This window comes from Tachypleus tridentatus, chromosome 11, assembly GCF_004210375.1.
Source record: "Tachypleus tridentatus isolate NWPU-2018 chromosome 11, ASM421037v1, whole genome shotgun sequence".
NCBI lineage: Eukaryota > Metazoa > Arthropoda > Merostomata > Xiphosura > Limulidae > Tachypleus > Tachypleus tridentatus.
In genome coordinates, this window is record NC_134835.1 from 72,167,341 (window position 1) to 72,185,323 (window position 17,983).

The 17,983-nt window shown below is 36.0% G+C and overlaps 1 protein-coding gene and 1 long non-coding RNA gene across 10 annotated transcripts in view; one reads left to right on the top strand and one right to left on the bottom strand.

Moving 5' to 3' along the window:
* The window catches only part of LOC143232446 (neuron navigator 3-like), a 260,645-nt gene that overhangs the window by 51,127 nt on the left and 191,535 nt on the right, over positions 1-17,983 (bottom strand). The window lies entirely within an intron of this gene.
* Positions 1,603-17,983, top strand: part of LOC143232448 (uncharacterized) — a 68,989-nt gene continuing 52,608 nt past the window's right edge. The window contains exon 1 of the long non-coding RNA XR_013017533.1: positions 1,603-2,643. This is a non-coding gene — a long non-coding RNA (uncharacterized LOC143232448). The remainder of the gene's footprint in view (positions 2,644-17,983) is intronic.

The following is a 17,983-nucleotide window of genomic DNA, read 5'->3' on the forward strand; positions in this document are numbered from 1 at the left end:
GTTTGAAGCTCTGCAGGATGATTAATAACAAGTAATTAACAATTAAATCTACACAATAATAACTGTAAACAGGATTATTGTTTATTATCAGAATTTACAAATCTTGTTAAGCCTAAACGATAACAACTAAAATAGGAATAAGAAATAGATGCACCAGCCATTAAATTCAAGGCTTACTTATTAGGTACTTGGAACATAACATATGCAGCATTTTTATGTATGTAATGTATAAGGGTGTTATCTTATCGTATGAATCACATAAAGTTAGGCCCTAAATCTTAACAAGATTAAGGTCTCGACCCCCAAATCTTATCATCAAATTTATCTGGGCCGATCCCTCTTAATTAAAGCCATTATACTTGATGAAATTACAAGCGCGTGAAATACTTTCCGTCTTTAGTCTTGAAGAAGTTAATCAATCTTATGATCATTATTAAAAAATAAGTTTTCACTGAGGTATTACTTTCAAAACACTCAAACCCACGGATTTACCAGTTCGTTTCTCTCCAAGAGAAGATGTTGAATCATTAATGTTTTTTTTTAAAAGGCCTTCTTTCTAAATAAGTATATATATACATATAGAAACTTAAGCTATAGAAAATAAGCTATAGTTCATTACATTTCATACTTAATTTATAGGAATAGCTGAAAGTAATAACGCACACTCGGTTGTTACAACCTGTTCATCTATAAACAGTCCAATCATTACTTTCTTATTCTACAAATTTTGTAGCTTTTAGCATTTCGTATTATTTTGTTAAATCCACGATGGTTTGCGAAAACGAAATTAAGCAGATGAACTTAGAATGTGAAGAGAGGAAAAACTTAATATTTTATTTACCGAAATTATTTTTAAGAAGTGCGCGGTGTGTTAGCGTTAAGGCTGCGCACTTGTAATGAAAAATCCGAGGTTCGATTCCTCACGGTGTCTGGAGTGTTTGTTTTTTGAATTTAGCGCAACGCTACTCGAGAGCTGTCTGCGCTAGCCGTCCCTAATTTAGCAGTGTAAGACTAGAGGGAAGGCAGCTAGCCATCACCACCCACCGCCAACTCTTCGGCTACTCTTTTACCAACGAATAGTGGGGTTAACCGTCACATTATAACACCGCCACGGCTGAAAATGCAAGCATATTTGGTGTGACTGGGAATCGAACCCGCGACCCTCAGGTTACGAGTCGAGTGCCTTACCCACCTGGCTATGCCGGGCCTATGGAATGTAGATAGACCATTGTGCAACTTTGCATTAACGAAACGACAACCAATGTTTTAAAGAAATTTTTATCAGCCAATAGTATACCAAAATTTCGTATGATAAATGTGTGTTTTTCTTACAGCAAAGCTACATCGGGCTATCTGCTGTATCCACCGAGGTGAATCGAATCCCTGATTTAAGCGTTGTAAATGCGAAGACTTAATGCTATCCCAGCGGGGGCAGAACGATAAATTCATGACAACAAACTTAAGAACGTGCCTATCACAACAAAAAACAATCACGGATTTTTTTGCTTGCAAGAATACTAAAATTTTGATGTTACACTCTGAAATATTAGAAAACTTAAAACACAGTGTTCTACGAATGTTTCAACTTGCCTGTAGAATGGGGCATGACTGATGACGTAGTTTACGATCATACCAACTTCCTTCTTTTCGTGTACGTCGTTGTGAAATAGAAACTCGTGTTTCCCATAACGGCTCCATCTGATGGCAACAATGAAGGTTTAAACGATATATAGAACCACCACCGGCATGACAAGTATTTTTACAACAGCAGTGAATATCAATGAGAGTTCTCGAACTTGAAGACGTTGCTGAATTTATTTCGTTGCCGTTTCGTGGAGTATCAGGCGTGTCGGTGTTGGTTTCGTGAGACTCAGTAGAAGTGCTGGTCATTGTACTTCCAGCGAGTGAAACATTCTCGCATTCCAACTGATTGATACTTTCGCTGGCTACACTCCCATAGTCAGAGTGGCAGTCAGAGGAAAAGTAACCGGAACAACCGCCGTAAAAGTCTGGAAAAGCACTGTGACGTTTAAACGGATTAAAATCTTCTAAACTGTTGAGTCCGTAATAATTCATCCCTGAGCGAACACCTGTGTACAAGGCAGGCTCTGCACGTGGAAGGGCTGGACTCTGGGGTCCAGATAGTCCGTTAGTGTTGTCTCCTTTACTTCTATCACGGTTCGCTTTGAGCTTCCTTAACGGTTGAGGTAGAGCAAAACTGTGTCGAAAGTACGGCATGACGGACAGACCAATACTACCTGCCTCAAGTAATGGAGCGAACTAGAAAAGTTCCAATTTATAAACACCCGCTGTTTTTATTACAGACCAAGACGCCAGCTTGAACTCTGTTATTAGTAATCTTAGCGAATCAGTCGTAGCACGAGAGAAAGTTCACAATCTTATTTCGGGATGGTGTCCTAACATCGTGGAGCACGAGCTTCTTGCGTCTGCCTGTGAGTGCAAGGTTGTGGGAGAGAGCACAGTGTGTGTGTGTGTGTGTGTGTAGAAGAGTTGCTCGTTTTTTCGCCCACAGGCAGAGACCTAAATCACAAACTTCTCGGATGAGTCAGCTATTGATTAGAGAAAGATGGTGAGTTGTGTGGACCATAACATGAAGGAAGACGTTCACCCCAACATACTCAGGTATTTTTTTTACCAGAGGCGCGTGTCCTCTCTTTTTTTTTTTCCTTTGGTAAAAAAAAATGAAATAGCCACAAATATAGATATATTGATAAAAACTTTAATATTTCAATATTGTTGCCAGTCGTCATTAAACAGTCCATGTAAAAAACATTTTAGAAATCAAGTGGTTTAAATGATTAAAGCTTAATTACGAACAACAGAAATTAGCTATAGTTTAAAGTTTAAACGCGTTACAGAAATTTGTCTGGTCAGCAGATAAATATTTTTCGATAACGTCGTGCTGTTAACAGAACCCAGTGATGTTTATAAAGCTGCCGCGCTGTCTAACAAGATAAGTTTCAAAATCGCTTTTGTCGAAACAAGTCAACTGCAAAGTAGGTAACATTTTTAACACAAACATATTTTAATTAATCCGTTTTTCTCAAATTCACACCAACTGGTGTCGAATTCAAACAACTGGTGACAATTAAAAAACCTGAAAGTTCCTTAAAATTTTCTGAAGTCTGAAGAACAATATACACCACACAGAGCAAATTAATTACTGACATTCCAAAGTTGAACCAACTAACTGCATAACTAAAGGAATACTAATAGGCTACTCTGTCTCTTCTAAGGGCCTGGCATGGCCTAGCGCGTTAAGGCGTGCGCTTCGTAATCTGAGGGTCGCGGGTTCGCGCCAAACATGCTCGCCCTCCCAGCCGTAGGGGCGTTATAATGTTACGGTCAATCCCACTATTCGTTGGTAAAAGAGTATCCCAAGAGTTGGCGGTGGGTGGTGATGACTAGCTGCCTTCCCTCTAGTCTTACACTGCTAAATTAGGGACAGCTAGCACAGATAGCCCTCGAGTAGCTTTGTGCGAAATTCCAAAACAAACAAACAAACTGTCTCTTCTATAATCCTCCTCAGTCATCCATCGCTCAACACTGAGATCAAAATATGGTTTATTTTAATATTAATTTCATTGTCTAAAGAGCACTGTGTAAGTTAAAGTCGCCTGAAGCACGAGATGCACGGGTTGCTATGCTGCTCCTACAAATCTTGCCTCAGATTGGCAAAGTTTGTTTCAAGTCCTGAAGTAAAGCGTAAAGGTTTCAAATCTGAACTACATTACAGAAGTAGAATGCAAGCTTTACATGTAGTTTTAAAACGTGCCTCGCGGAGACTTGAAACTAGTTTAAGCTCTGTACTGTTATTTATGTCCTCTACATTCAACGAGGTCATTCATGAACTCAGATTTCTTACGCATGCAACAAACAAGATGAACACGAACTTACAGAAGAAAAATATACGAAACTATTCATCAGTGCAACGTCACAACGTAAATTTCGGATTTCGATACGATCGGCCTTGGGACTGAGACGAGTTATCCCACAATCCCATAGTCTTTTGAGCCTGAAGGCGTCATCTACTGTTCACACGAGCACAAAAAAAGAGCCGTGTTATATACTTATAGTCAATCTGAGATATTACAATCCGCTCACTTTGATTTTCAGATTGCAGTAATTAGTTTAAGAAACTTAAAATAACATTGTATCGCATTCAGAGAGTGGGAAGCTAGTATATGAAGCAACGTCACAATACTTAACTCGATTGTTTTCTATCACTTTAAGTTAATGCTGCAGTATCCACGTATAGTGCTATATTTGGTCGATAAATTCTAATGTCCGTAAGAGGCAGATTCCGGAAATTATACGTTGAAAGTTATAATAAACTCAAATGATGTGTAGAAAATCAAAATAAAATCGAATGATGTGTAGAAAGTTATAATAAAATCAAATGATGTGTAGAAAGTTATAATAAAATCAAATGATGTGTAGAAAGTTATAATAAACTCTGATGGCAAAGGAAAGGAAGCAAACACGAGTGAACAAATAAAACTCTTATTCATAATGATAATACGTGCTTTAGAACTAAACTGTATATTCTTATATTTTCGTTCAAACTCAAACCGGCTGCTGCATTAGAACAGAAAGTTTTAACTACATCCGTGCACGGAAAAGACAAAATGAATAATGATGTAATATTATACTTTCAAGTCGGGCCAAGCTCCTAGTGCGGGTTCCTCGCTACCTTTAATTCCCCACGTCAATTATTATTCCATGTAAAATATAAAAGGAAGATAATCCCAACTTATGCCAACTTGTATATGTATCTGTGTCATTCCTAAAGTGAGGAGCAGAACAAGCTTCTTTTGGATAGCCGTTGCAGTATGTAACCTTTACCTAAGCAAATGGAACAATGAATATTTATTATTTTTAAACAAGTAGTTTCCAAGGATGTCATTAAATGGTAGCAGAACACCTACATGAAAATGTTGAATCATGGCAGAAATATACCTTACTAATTAGAAGAACGTACGAGTGAACGTAAGAAAGAATGTAATCAAATATAGACCGCACTGTATCTGATATATTCACTATCGACGAAACCTTTCGCACAGTACCAGAACTTATCGGGCCGGCTGTGATACAAGAAACATAGAAGTGGTTGAAAGACCACATTCTAAATTAATTACGAAAGGTTAAATTACCAGTTATTTTGGCTGTAACAATACAGATAGCTGAACACCAATAAGAATTAGTTTACCAATTCAGTTATGACCAAAGGAACGTTGACAACGAATCCCAGCATGGCTACATGAACATTCCTCTAACAACTGAGATTACAATAACCAAACGAGCGTTAAAAATTAATCTCAGTGTAACCACAAAAATATTCTGTTAACAACAGACAATGCCAGGGCTAAACGAATATTAAGAATTAACTTCAGTGTAACCACAAGAACATTCCATTAACGACAGACACTGGCAGGAACAATCCGAGCATTGACAATTAACCTCAGCGTGGCCACATGAGCATTAACCACTTATTCAAGTAGAAGTAATAACAATAAATAATTAGCGTTGAAAATTAATTAACAACTGACAATGCCAGGTTAAAATGAACTTCTGTGAAGCCACTATAACATACCATTAACAACGGACAATGCCAGGACTAAACGGACATTAAAAATTAACCTAAGAGTAAGAACAAAAATATTATATTAACAACGGGCTATTCCAGGACTAAACGAACAGTAATAATTACCTCATAATAATGAAACACAAGAACATTACCTTAATAACTGACATTATTACTGGCAAGTTCATCAATCTTTGTCTTTTACTATTCGTTTTATTTAATAGAAATTAAATGTGAAACAATGTTATATATGAAGATACACGTAATAGGTTCGGTAGGCGAAAATCCTAATCTAATGATGAACAACACAATCAATAACGAACAACGTGTTTAATGGATGATTTGGAACAAACTTATTTATCTCTCCAACAGTTTCAATATAAGTAATGAAATAAAAACTGTAAAATATTAAAGACCATGTTTTCGTAATGTGCAAAGCTGCACAATGGGCGATCTGCACCACTGTGCCTACTTCGGGTATTGACCCCCGATTTTGAGTGTAAAAAGAGCCTAGAAGCTTGACGCTGAGCCACCGAAGTGATAATTTGAAAGAAAAACTATGTAACTGAAATATATTAAAAGATGTTTCTAAGTGGCTTAGTACACATATTTTATTAGTTTTGTTCTGGAACTGTGTCTTAGTCAATTTGCTCTTTCTATTTTTCCTGTCATTACAGATGTTTACAAAATAATTCCATTGTAATTTCTCAGTGTTTTTTATAACCATATTAGTTATATTTACTGTAGACATTTAATTAAGATGAATTAGTTGGTTTGTCGTTTTAGCAAATACACAATGGGCTATCAGTACTGTCCCCACTATGAGCACCTAAACCCGATATTTAGCGTTCTAAGCATGCAGACTTACAGCTCATCCGCTAGGGGGTATTAAGTTTGTTTGTTTGTTTTGGAATTCCGCACAAAGCTACTCGAGGGCTATCTGTGCTAGCCGTCCCTACTTTAGCAGTGTAAGACTAGAGGGAAGGCAGCTAGTTATCACCACCCACCGACAACTCTTGGGATACTCTTTTACCAACGAATAGTGGGATTGATCGTAACATTATAACGCCCCCACGGCTGAAAGGGCGAGCATGTTTGGCGCGACGCAGATGCTAACCCGCGACTTTCAATTACGAATCGCACGCCTTAACGCGCTTGGCCATGCCGGGCCTAGGGGGTGTTAAGATGGAATTAGTATATTTAAAGTATAAACGTAACGTCTACCAATAATAATTTTAAATTGCACTACTGATGTTTACCTGATTTTTTTACTCTCTCATTGTTTAACGAAACGATTTAAAATTTTGAATGCATGCTCTTGAAACAACGGAATCTAAATATATAAAGTCCAAAAACTATGTGTCTATCTGTCTATTTGTCTGTACGTTATCTTACTACCCCTAGGTCGCTGGGCAAATCTTAACCAAACTTTGCGGGATGATACTTTGGAACAAAAGACATGTTTTTCGTGATGACGAGAAACCCACTTTAAGCAAAAATGTATTTATTCTTAAGACGACTGGTATGGGTATTAAAAACTTTAATGAAGATAAAGTAGAGAACAACGTTTCGAACTTCTTAGGTCATCTTCAGATTAACAAACAAAGAGATTGCAACTGACCGTTTTAATACTCATACCAGCCGTCTTGAGAATACAAAGAGTATGTTAACAGTGGGATTTGTTTGTTTGTTTGTTCTCAATTTCGCGCAAAGCTACTCGAGCGTTATCTGCGCTAGCCGTCCCTTATTTAGCAGTGTAAGACTGGAGGGTAGGCAGCTAGTCATCACCACCCACCGCCAACTCTTGGGCTACTCCTTTACCAATGAATAGTGGGTTTGAGCGTCACATTACAACGCCCCCACGGCTGAAAGGACGAGCATGTTTGGTGCAACCGGGATTCGAACCAGCGACCCTCGGATTACGAGTCGTTAACAGTGGGTTCACAACCCTTTCATCCTCATTACTGCTGTTATTAAGCATTTATTATTTTCGACGTAAATTAACATTAACTATATTCATAGATGGTGCACACCAAGGGAAAAAAATCCATTGAATTTTCAATAACATAACATAGACACAGTGTTGGGATAAGGCACACAAACACCTTGTATATCTCAAAGAGTGCACTAACGCTCTCTATGGGTTAATGTAATAAAAAAACAAATCGCCACTATTGTAATAATACATCAACTCGGATGAAGTTTCTACTCCAACATCCACCATAACACTGATATGAAGAGCCATTTCTTGAGTTACACCCACTTCCTACTTTGACGTATACCCTTACAACTTAATCCCATAATACACTTCTACGGCTAGTGTCAGTCAATTAAGTAAACAATAACGTAAAATAGTGTAAAAAAGACATTAAAATCTGGGTATTGAAAGAAGGTGACGGAAATCACCCCTACTTTCACTACGTTTTGCTACCTATTCCTACAAAGTTATCTTAATGTTTCCACACTGTATACCATGTTTTAAGTATATACATACTGAGTTCTTAAAGGTTCAGACCTTTTCCTAATGATTTTTGTCAACTGCACGATTATATTTTATCTTCATATTTTAATACATGATGCCTTATTGCACTTCATAAACACAGGCTTAGTAACAACTGGTCTACAAAATTAAAAATATTCCAGTAAATACATTTATTTATCAACTGTGGAATGTAATTTACAACCTTAAATGTGTTTTTTTTTTTTCAATATTTATCTTCTTGAATCCACTTATATAGGTGAATTTCAATTGCACAAATATTTTTATAGTTGAACAATTTATGATCAACTACACACTAGGTAAACCCCTATGAAGCAATACAAAACTTTGCGTGAAATAATAACAAATAGTGTAATTATATGTATTAATAAAATGTGTTAGGGTTAGGATGTTAGTGTAGTAAGGAAGTCCCATAAAAGGTTTGGTTTGGTTTGAATTTCGCGCAAAGCTACACGAGGGCTATCTGCACTAGCCGCTCCTAATTTAGCAATGTAAGACTAGAGGGAAGGCAACTAGTCGTCACCACCCCCCGCCAACTCTTGGGCTACTCTTTTACTAACGAATAGTGGGTTTGACTGTCACGTTATAACGCCCCACCGCTGAAAGAGCGAGCATGTTTGGTGTGAAGGGGATTCGAATCCGCGACCAATAAAAGAAATGTTAGTGAAGTTTTTCGCTCTCCTATTTGACTGAATAGATTTACTTAAAATTCATACTAAAATATAGGCAATTGTTGAACAGATAGATCGACACTGAGGGTCAGGAAACTTTCAAACTGGGAACCGTGTACGTTAGATAAATAGTATTGTGTGCTCAGTATTTGTCACAGTTACACGTAAAGTGTCATAGATGTGTATGTGTAAATTTTTCAATTAATTTCTATGTGAGGATCAGCGTGATTTTACTTATTGTTGAAAAAACAATGCGTATAATAATTTAAAGCAAATACTGATTTATTTTATTTCTGTGCGTTGTTTTTTTCCTGTGAATTTTGACGTGTAATTCATTAATATATCGTGTATATCAAGTTTAAATGGTCCTTTCTCTTTCTACATGACAGTAACTTTGTCTTTTGACATCATACAAAGGGATGTAGGAAGGTGTCATGAGATTGTAAGAAATACACAGTACTGTTAATATACCTAGCATCTACAGAATAAATTCACTTGGGGGTGAGGGTGGGGGGGGCACAGTTAGTATACGAGACTTTCTGGGAGCCTTATACGGAAAACAATTTGTTGTGAATATAAATAACCACTATTGGACAGTAACTACAGAATGGGGTAGTTCCGTTCAGGAGTACAGTTATGTTTAAACTAAAGGATTTAGAGTTATAATTTCGTTTAAACTACGAGATTTTAAGTTACAGTTCTGTTGAAACTAGTGGACTTACGATTACAGTTCTATTTAAACTAGGTGATTTAAGGTTTCAATTCTCTTTAAATTAGTGGCTTATTTTCAGCGCCATAAAAGTTGCAGACAACTTATTAATTACACGTCAGAAAAACAACAACAAAAACTTTAACATGATTAATGAGTTGGGTAATTAGTTACTGAAAGTTTTATGTCTATGAATGTCCCACAAAAGTCGTGTATTTCAAACCGCTTGACAGCGTGTGTTTTTACACAAGTAAGTACTTTAATCGTGTGGGTTCTGGTGTTTGGACAAGTTTCTAATGACATGTCAAGTTTTCTCAACAGTTCGTGATGCTTGCAACTGATAACAAAAAAGTACTTATAAAAAATAAAATCATACACACTTATAGATACGCATAGATTAATATATAGAACATAAAAACAATACCTCAATAACGAACCAGACAGTTAAATATAAATGACAAAGTGATTGATTATTTGGAGTTAAGCACAAAGCTACACAATAGGATATCTGTACTATGCTTACTACCGGTATCGAAACTCAGTTTTATCAGTGTGAATCCGTAGGCATGCCGCTGTGCCACTGGGGGACAAATGGTAATGTGAGATAGATAAACGATAGAGAAAACGAAATATCATTAAATATATGGATAAGATCATGGTCGGAACTTGGGGCCTAAATGAGAAAGGGGGCAAAAATTCTAACTTATTTTGAATATCTTGTGTATACTATGTCCCACAGAAAAAGGTTGGGTCAACTATTCCCTATTATCCCACACACGTACACATAATCCCGTCTATGGATAATATAAATGAACAAATAGATAAGTAAGAACTGAGAGTAATAAAGAAAGTTAGACTAGACAGGTTAATTTGCTGATATATAGAGATAATTTAAAAGTACAAATAAACTGGGAACAATAAAGACAACTAAATATAGAACTGTGGGTAGAGACTCAGCAGAAAGGTGATATACAAAGATCGGACACTTGAAAAAAAAAAATCGTAAATATATTTAGGTAAATAGAAAGAAGTAGAATGAAAACAGATCGAAGTACACAGACTGATGTGTTGACAGTGATATATAAAGACTGACAGAAGTACAGTCAAGGAGTTATGGAGTTATAAAGAAAGGAACTGTCATTAACAATGAGACATACACACATACACACACACATATATCAATATTTCACTTTATAATTGTATAACCTTTCCTCCTCTTTTGAAATTACATACAAATATCTTCGCGTGAAGTCTTTCATTAGCATTTTTATAGATAAACGTTATTGCAAGTATTTACTGTTAAACACAAACAAAAAGACACGTGGTGTTGTAGTTTATTGTCAGACACAAACAGAAAGACAGTGGCGTTCTACTTTATTGTTAGACACAAACAGAAAGTCGCGTGGTATTGTTTTTTACGGTTAGAAACAAGGAGAAAGACGCATGGTGTTCTACTTCATTGTTAGATACAATCAGAAGGGCGTGTGGTGCTGTTTTTTATGGTAAGAAACACAGAGAAAGACGCAATGTTCTACTTTATTGTTAGACACAAACAGAAAGACGCGTGGTGTTGTTCATTATTGTTCGACACAAACAGAAAGACGCATAATGTTATACTTTATTGTTAGACACAAACAGAAATACGCGTGTTGTTTCATTATTGTTTGACACAAACAGAACGACGCGTGGTGTTGTTCGTTATTGTTGGGGCCTGGCATGGCCTAGCGCGTAAGGCGTGCGACTCGTAATCCGAGGGTCGCGGGTTCGCACCCGCGTCGCGCCAAACATGCTCGCCCTCCCAGCCGTGAGGGCGTTATAATGTGACGGTCAATCCCACTATTCGTTGTTAAAAGAGTAGCCCAAGAGTTGGCGGTGGGTGGTGATGACTAGCTGCCTTCCCTCTAGTCTTACACTGCTAAATTAGGGACGGCTAGCACAGATAGCCCTCAAGTAGCTTTGTGCGAAATTCCAAAAACAAACAAACAAATCATTATTGTTAAGACGCATGATGTTATATTTTATTGTTAGACACAAACAGAAAGACGCGTGGCGTTGTACTTTATGGTTAGAAACAAAGAGAAAGACGCGTGGCGTTGTATATGGTTAGAAACAAAGAGAAAGACGCGTGGCGTTGTTAGTTATTGTTTGACACAAACAGAAACACGCATGATATTCTACTTTATAGTTATACACACACAGAAAGACATGTGATATTGTATAATTACTTATATATCGTTTACTCTTGTTATATCAACACAAATTTGTTCAGAAATAACTACACTACCTTAAATATTTCACAGGTGATTATATTTTCATATTATAAGAATTGTTAAGCACAATAATTATTTGTACATTTATTCCTAAGTTCATATGCTACACTTATGACGGCTCATTTCAAAATTTTCCTCAGTGGGACAACAATAAGTCTTTTGATTTACAACGCTAAAATCAGAGGTTCGAATCCCCCCTCGGTGGACACAGTAGATAGCCCACTGTGGCCTTGCTATAATCTAATAACACACAAACACACATTTCAACATGATTGGATTTGGATTGTATGTTTGGAATTAAGCACAAAGCTACACAATAGGCTATCTGTGCTCTGTCCACCTCTGGTATCGCATCCCGGTTTTCAGCAGTGTGAGTTCTCAGACATACCGCTAGGCTACTGTAGCGCTCAAAATAATTGATTTTGTCGCGTATTCATTTCCAGTGTTGCAGTCGAGACCTCAGGGTCCGAGACGGAGACTGTGTAATATATTACACATTAAAAAATAAAACAAAAAGAATAAAATTCACACGTGTTAACAAAGTAAATATTTTAAACATTAACCCTACAGTCATTGTTTTAAGGTTTCCTTCTGTGGAAAAAAAAAAGGAATAAATAAAAATAATAAAGGTCAAGGTCAACAAAAGCTGTTGTTGGTTTTCATGACTGAATTGTTTATGATCTTTGAAGTTAAACAGGATCACAGCAGGTCTAAAAGACATGTTGAATGTCAGATAATTGGTAACGTTTAATGCAAATACGTACACTAGATGCACGTAAACTTGCAGTAAGCCAGTGAGTAATGCAATGTATAGTAGCGATTATTTTTGAACAGCGTAATGCAATGTATAGTAGCAATTGAAAAGCACATGTTAAAACTGTGGATTGCTGTACAAGTAATTGGTAAGTTGGCGACGCAGGCAAAAATAATGGAGGCGCTGTAAACATTATTGCAAAGGTGTAGTAGTACTAACTGTTGAGGGATGTCACTAGTAAAAGTTTTGTTGCTATATCGTGTCTCTATGAACTGCTTTTAATCGAAGTTTAGCGTTTAATAATCCTGGGTAAGTCTAAGTACTGGCAAAACGTTTAGCCACACTCGTTTTCGAGACCTGGAAAACATCAAGACCCATATGGTTCGAGACACTGACATTCAGAAGGTTGGTCTAAAAACCTACAACACAGTCCATTTCTCATAAACGGACTTAGTATCACATTTCTTCAGGCAAAGGATATACAGCGTGTCTCAGATATGTGGCCACAGTAGTAAGAGATACAGCGTGTCTCAGATATGTGGCCACAGTAGTAAGAGATACAGCGTGTCTCAGATATGTGGCCACAGTAGTAAGAGAGTAATAGCACGTGAATGGTAGATCGTTTCTTGTTTCTTTTACACCATATGTTTACCAGACTTCAATTTGAACCGTTTTTACCCCTTAAACATACTGGTGATCAGCAGGGAAATATTTTATCTCCACAGAAAATACTGGTGATCAGCAGGGAAATATTTTATCTCCACAGAAAATACTCGTGATCAGCAGGGAAATATTTTATCTTCATCATAAAATACTGGTGATCAGCAGGGAAATATTTTATCTTCATCATAAAAAAAATACTTTTGATTGGCAAAAAAATATTAATATATCATGTCCAACTCTTAGTGGGTATAGAAATATTAATTTATAAAGGACATTTTCTCCTAAACCTTCAGCAGTTCTTAAATTTTTTCCCCTCAACTCAGTTTTCCCTCATTCTGTTCCGTTAGATGTCCTTTGTTTTTATAAAGTATGTTTTAAGGCTGTTGACATTTGTAACTTCGGATTTGTTATTACCTACATATATATATATGTCCTTATTGACTATACAGATATATCTTTATTACTTATATACAGATATATTGGGTGAATTTTTACTTTTGTATGAAGTCTAAGTTTATTTATTGGCTTAGAAGCCAATAAATATAATGATCTAGATTTGTGTATGTATTAGGTCTACGTTTATTTATAAGTTGTTTATATACAAGTTACTCTTGTATAAGATCTAATTTTATTTATATTCAATTTGTCTGTCCTAATTAGCCCTCCAGTGACACAGAGGTATGTCTGCGGACTCACACCACTAAAAATTGCGTTTCGATATCAGAACACAGAGGACCGGCATGGCCAAGTGTGTTAAGGCGTGCGACTCGTAATCTGAGGGTCGCGAGTTCGCATCCCCGTCGCGCCAAACATGCTCGCCCTTTCAGCCGTGGGGACGTTATAATGTGACGGTCAATCCCACTATTCGTTGGTAAAAGAGTAGCCCAAGAGTTGGCGGTGGATGGTGATGACTAGCTGCCTTCCCTCTAGTCTTACACTGCTAAATTAGGGACGGCTAGCACAGATAACCTTCGAGTAGCTTTGTGCGAAATTCAAAAACAAACAAACCAGAACACAGATTGCTCATTGAGTATCTTTGTGCTTAATTATAAACAAACTTGTCCTAATTAAATTAAACTGAAACGTTATGATTATCTTTAACAAAATGAAATAAAGGGATGGCACTAACATTTGTTCACAATTACATATGTTATGCAACAGAATTATTTACTATAAATTACGTTGCACACTGTTTATCACATAAACTATTTATCGTACAGTGCCCGCTATCCCAAACTGTTCATTAATAATAAAGGGCAGATCAGAACTGTTTATGATAAGGTACACTACACATCTGGACTGTTACCAAACCGTACACTATACATCTCGAGTGTTATGAAACTTTAAATTAAATACTGTTATAAAACCATGCACTACATACCTGGAGTGTTAACAAACTGTACATTACACAATTATATTGTTATTAAATCGTATACTACATGCCTGAACTGCTATTAAAATGTCCACTACACATCTGGAATGTTATTAAAAAGTACTACACATCCAGACTGTAACTAAATCATACGCTACATACCTGGACTGTTACCAAACTATATACTAGATACCTGGAGTGCTAACAAATTGTACACTACATACTTATATTGTGATAAAACAAACCTGAACTGTTACCAAACTGTACACTTCATACCTTGATTGTTCATTAAATGGTTGGAAATTCAGTACGGCTTGATTCAGAATATTTATATCATAGCTTAACTATATTTATTGTAGTATTTATAGTAATATGTAGCCCCCCAGTTTGTCTGCAGACTTCCAACGCTAAAATCCGGGTTTCGATACCCGTGATGGGCAGAGCACAGATAGCCCATTGTGTAGCTTTGTGCTAAATTCAAAACAACAACAACAAAAGTAATATGTAAAATAAAAAATATTTATTATCTGACAGCTTTAGAAAGTGATCAGACTGAGGTAATTTTAATAAAAAAAGAATAAAAGTTAAGAAAAACCACCTTTAGACTACAGATAAATATAAGAGAATATATTTTTATTTAAACCAACATTCTGTCTTTGCAGCTACTTTATTGCGATATACAGTTATGCATGTTATTGGCAACTATCATAAACTAGTTAACTTCTAAATTTAAATTATCATTTAACTCAGTTTCAGACTACTTAAAATTGTTAAAAGTGACATAATAAATTGGAGTCTCGTGTCCAAGATCTGAATCAGAGACAAAAATCAATCTAATTAAAATTCATATTATAATTCAATCTATATCTATCAGTACCAACAAGATTTGATCATGTCTGATTATCAATATTTTCTTGAATTATCCTCCCTCGACCAACTAGAAAGATATAATGAAAGTGAATTGCTTGAAATTGCCAAAGTTTTGGAACTAAAGGATAAGAAATGAATCAAAAAAGAATGAGCTAAAAAAGGCATATTACTAAAATACTAGTTGATGATTCGTTGTTTGAGGAAGTATTAGGAGGAATCTTTAGTGTCCTCACTGGCCAATCGGGGTTGAATGATAAAGATAAGATAGAGATCCAGCTAAAACTAAAACAAATTGAGCTTGAATCAAATCAAGCTCGTATCAAAGGCAATAAAGAGAAAAAACAAACTTGTATCTAAGCTGAGAAAGAACAAGCCCCAATCAAAGTTGACAAAGAACAAGTTTCCACTGAAACCAAAGAAAGAAATTAGGGTGAAAGAAATGGCAATTAGACTCAACTTCGATCGACCAAGGCAAAATGACATTTTCAACTTAATTGATATGTTTAAATAGACCCATTTAATGAATATGAAGTTGATAAATATTTACAACATTTTGAGAAAGTTGCCTGAAGCATGGAATGGCCCATCGAAAAATGGTTATAATTATTACAAAGTGTTTCAACTGATAAAGCACAAGAAACCTATGTTGCTCTATCTCTCTCTCTCTAGATGAATGTTTGAATTATGATAAGGTTAAAGCAGTTATTCTCATACCATATAAGTTAGTACCAGAGGCTTATCGATCACCATAAGTTTCAAGGTTTATCAAGCAATATAGTCAAATTTAAATGTAATTTGCCTCCATCAAAAAAAAAAGTTTTATTTCGGTCAATGGTGCAATTCTATACATATTGGCTACAGTTTCAACAAGCTAAGGCAATTATGTCTAACTGACGAATTTAAACTTTGTGTACATGATGGTCTCAAAACGTATTTGGATGAAAAAAATGTTGAAATACAACAGGAAGCAGTTGCTTCTTTCGATGATTACACTGTAACACGTAAAACGTAAAACAACTTTATATAAAAGGAAGTTCCTACCATCTCAGCAAAAATTTGTATCTGTTTCATTCACTAAAGTGGAGAATTCTTCTAAAATATCCAGCTCCTCCAGTTCAAAATCTTCTAACAGTCAGATTAAGGCTTAATCAAAAATCATTAAGGCCTGTTTACCATTTTTGTAAAAAAAACAAATCTGGCCATATTATGTCCAATTGTTGGTGTTTGAGAAGGAAGAAAGAAAACGAGGCAAAACCTAGTGTGTTTCTGACACATAAGGACATAGTTTCAACATATCACCCAATGTTGTTGATTTGGCCACTGATATAAAGGTTGATGTAGTCAGGGAGGAATTTAGACCTTTTGTGTTTGTTGGTTCTGTATCTTTGACAAATGATGTTGCCAATCCCATACCCATTTGTATTCTACATAATATTGGGGCAGCTCAATCATTGTTGTTAGAAGGTATACATTCAAGTTCTGCCATTGGTGAGTTATTGCTCAGGGTATTGTTAATATTTCTCTTCATAACATTTATTTAGCTTCAGATGCAGATTTGAGATCAATTGTGCTTGGAGTAAGTCATATTCTGCCAATTAAGGTTGTATCATTATTGTTGAGAAATAATTTAGCTGGGAGAAATGGTGTTGCCAAACCCAAAATGGTTAGCAAGCCAATCACTGTTTTATCTAAGGATGATGTTGTTGTTGAGGAGAATCCTGATGCATTTCCCTCACGTAATGCGACTTGAGCTCAGGCTTGGAAATTAAGCCAAAACCAAATGATAGACACTTATTCACAAGACTATATTATAAGCATTTCTCAGACCTTTTTTGGATTTAATGAGATTCTCATGGATGATTGTCCTACTGACAATTCCTTGGTTAGTGACAATGATGGACAATTAGGGATTTGGTTCACTTAATGAAGTTCCATTTGCTAAAAACAAAGTGACTGTTAAGCATGAAAAGGATCCACAGATCTTTCACTATTTAAATATGTACTTCCAAAAGATGAACTGGAAAAAGTTCAAAATTACTGTTTTTAAAAAATGGTGCGCTTATGAAGAAATGAAGACCAATGTGCTAGCTTCAGAGGACTTGGCTGTAAATTATATAATCACTGTTCCAAAAACATATTGTTCTGAAATATTGAAAGTTGCCAATGAACTCCTCATGGGAGATCGTTCAAGCATCAACAAGACATGACAAAATTATGAGATGTCCCCTTTGGCCAAAAATTAGGCAGACGTTTTTCAGTTTTGTAAAACTTGTCATGTCATACATGTCAAGTGGTTGGAAAACCTAGTGAGAAAATTCCTGTTGCTTTCCTGAAAGTTATCCAAGCTTTTGAAAAAAACATCGGTTGCACGATTGTGGATTGTGTTGGACCTTTACCAAAAATTTGATCAGGGAACCCGTATTTATTGACTATCATGTGCGCATTCACTCAATTACATAAAGCTATCCTTTTGAGAAACATTTCAGCCCAAAAAATTGATAAGACTGATTAATTTCTTTATTTTTATTGGCTTGCCCAAAGAAGTTCAATCTGATCAGGAATCAAATTT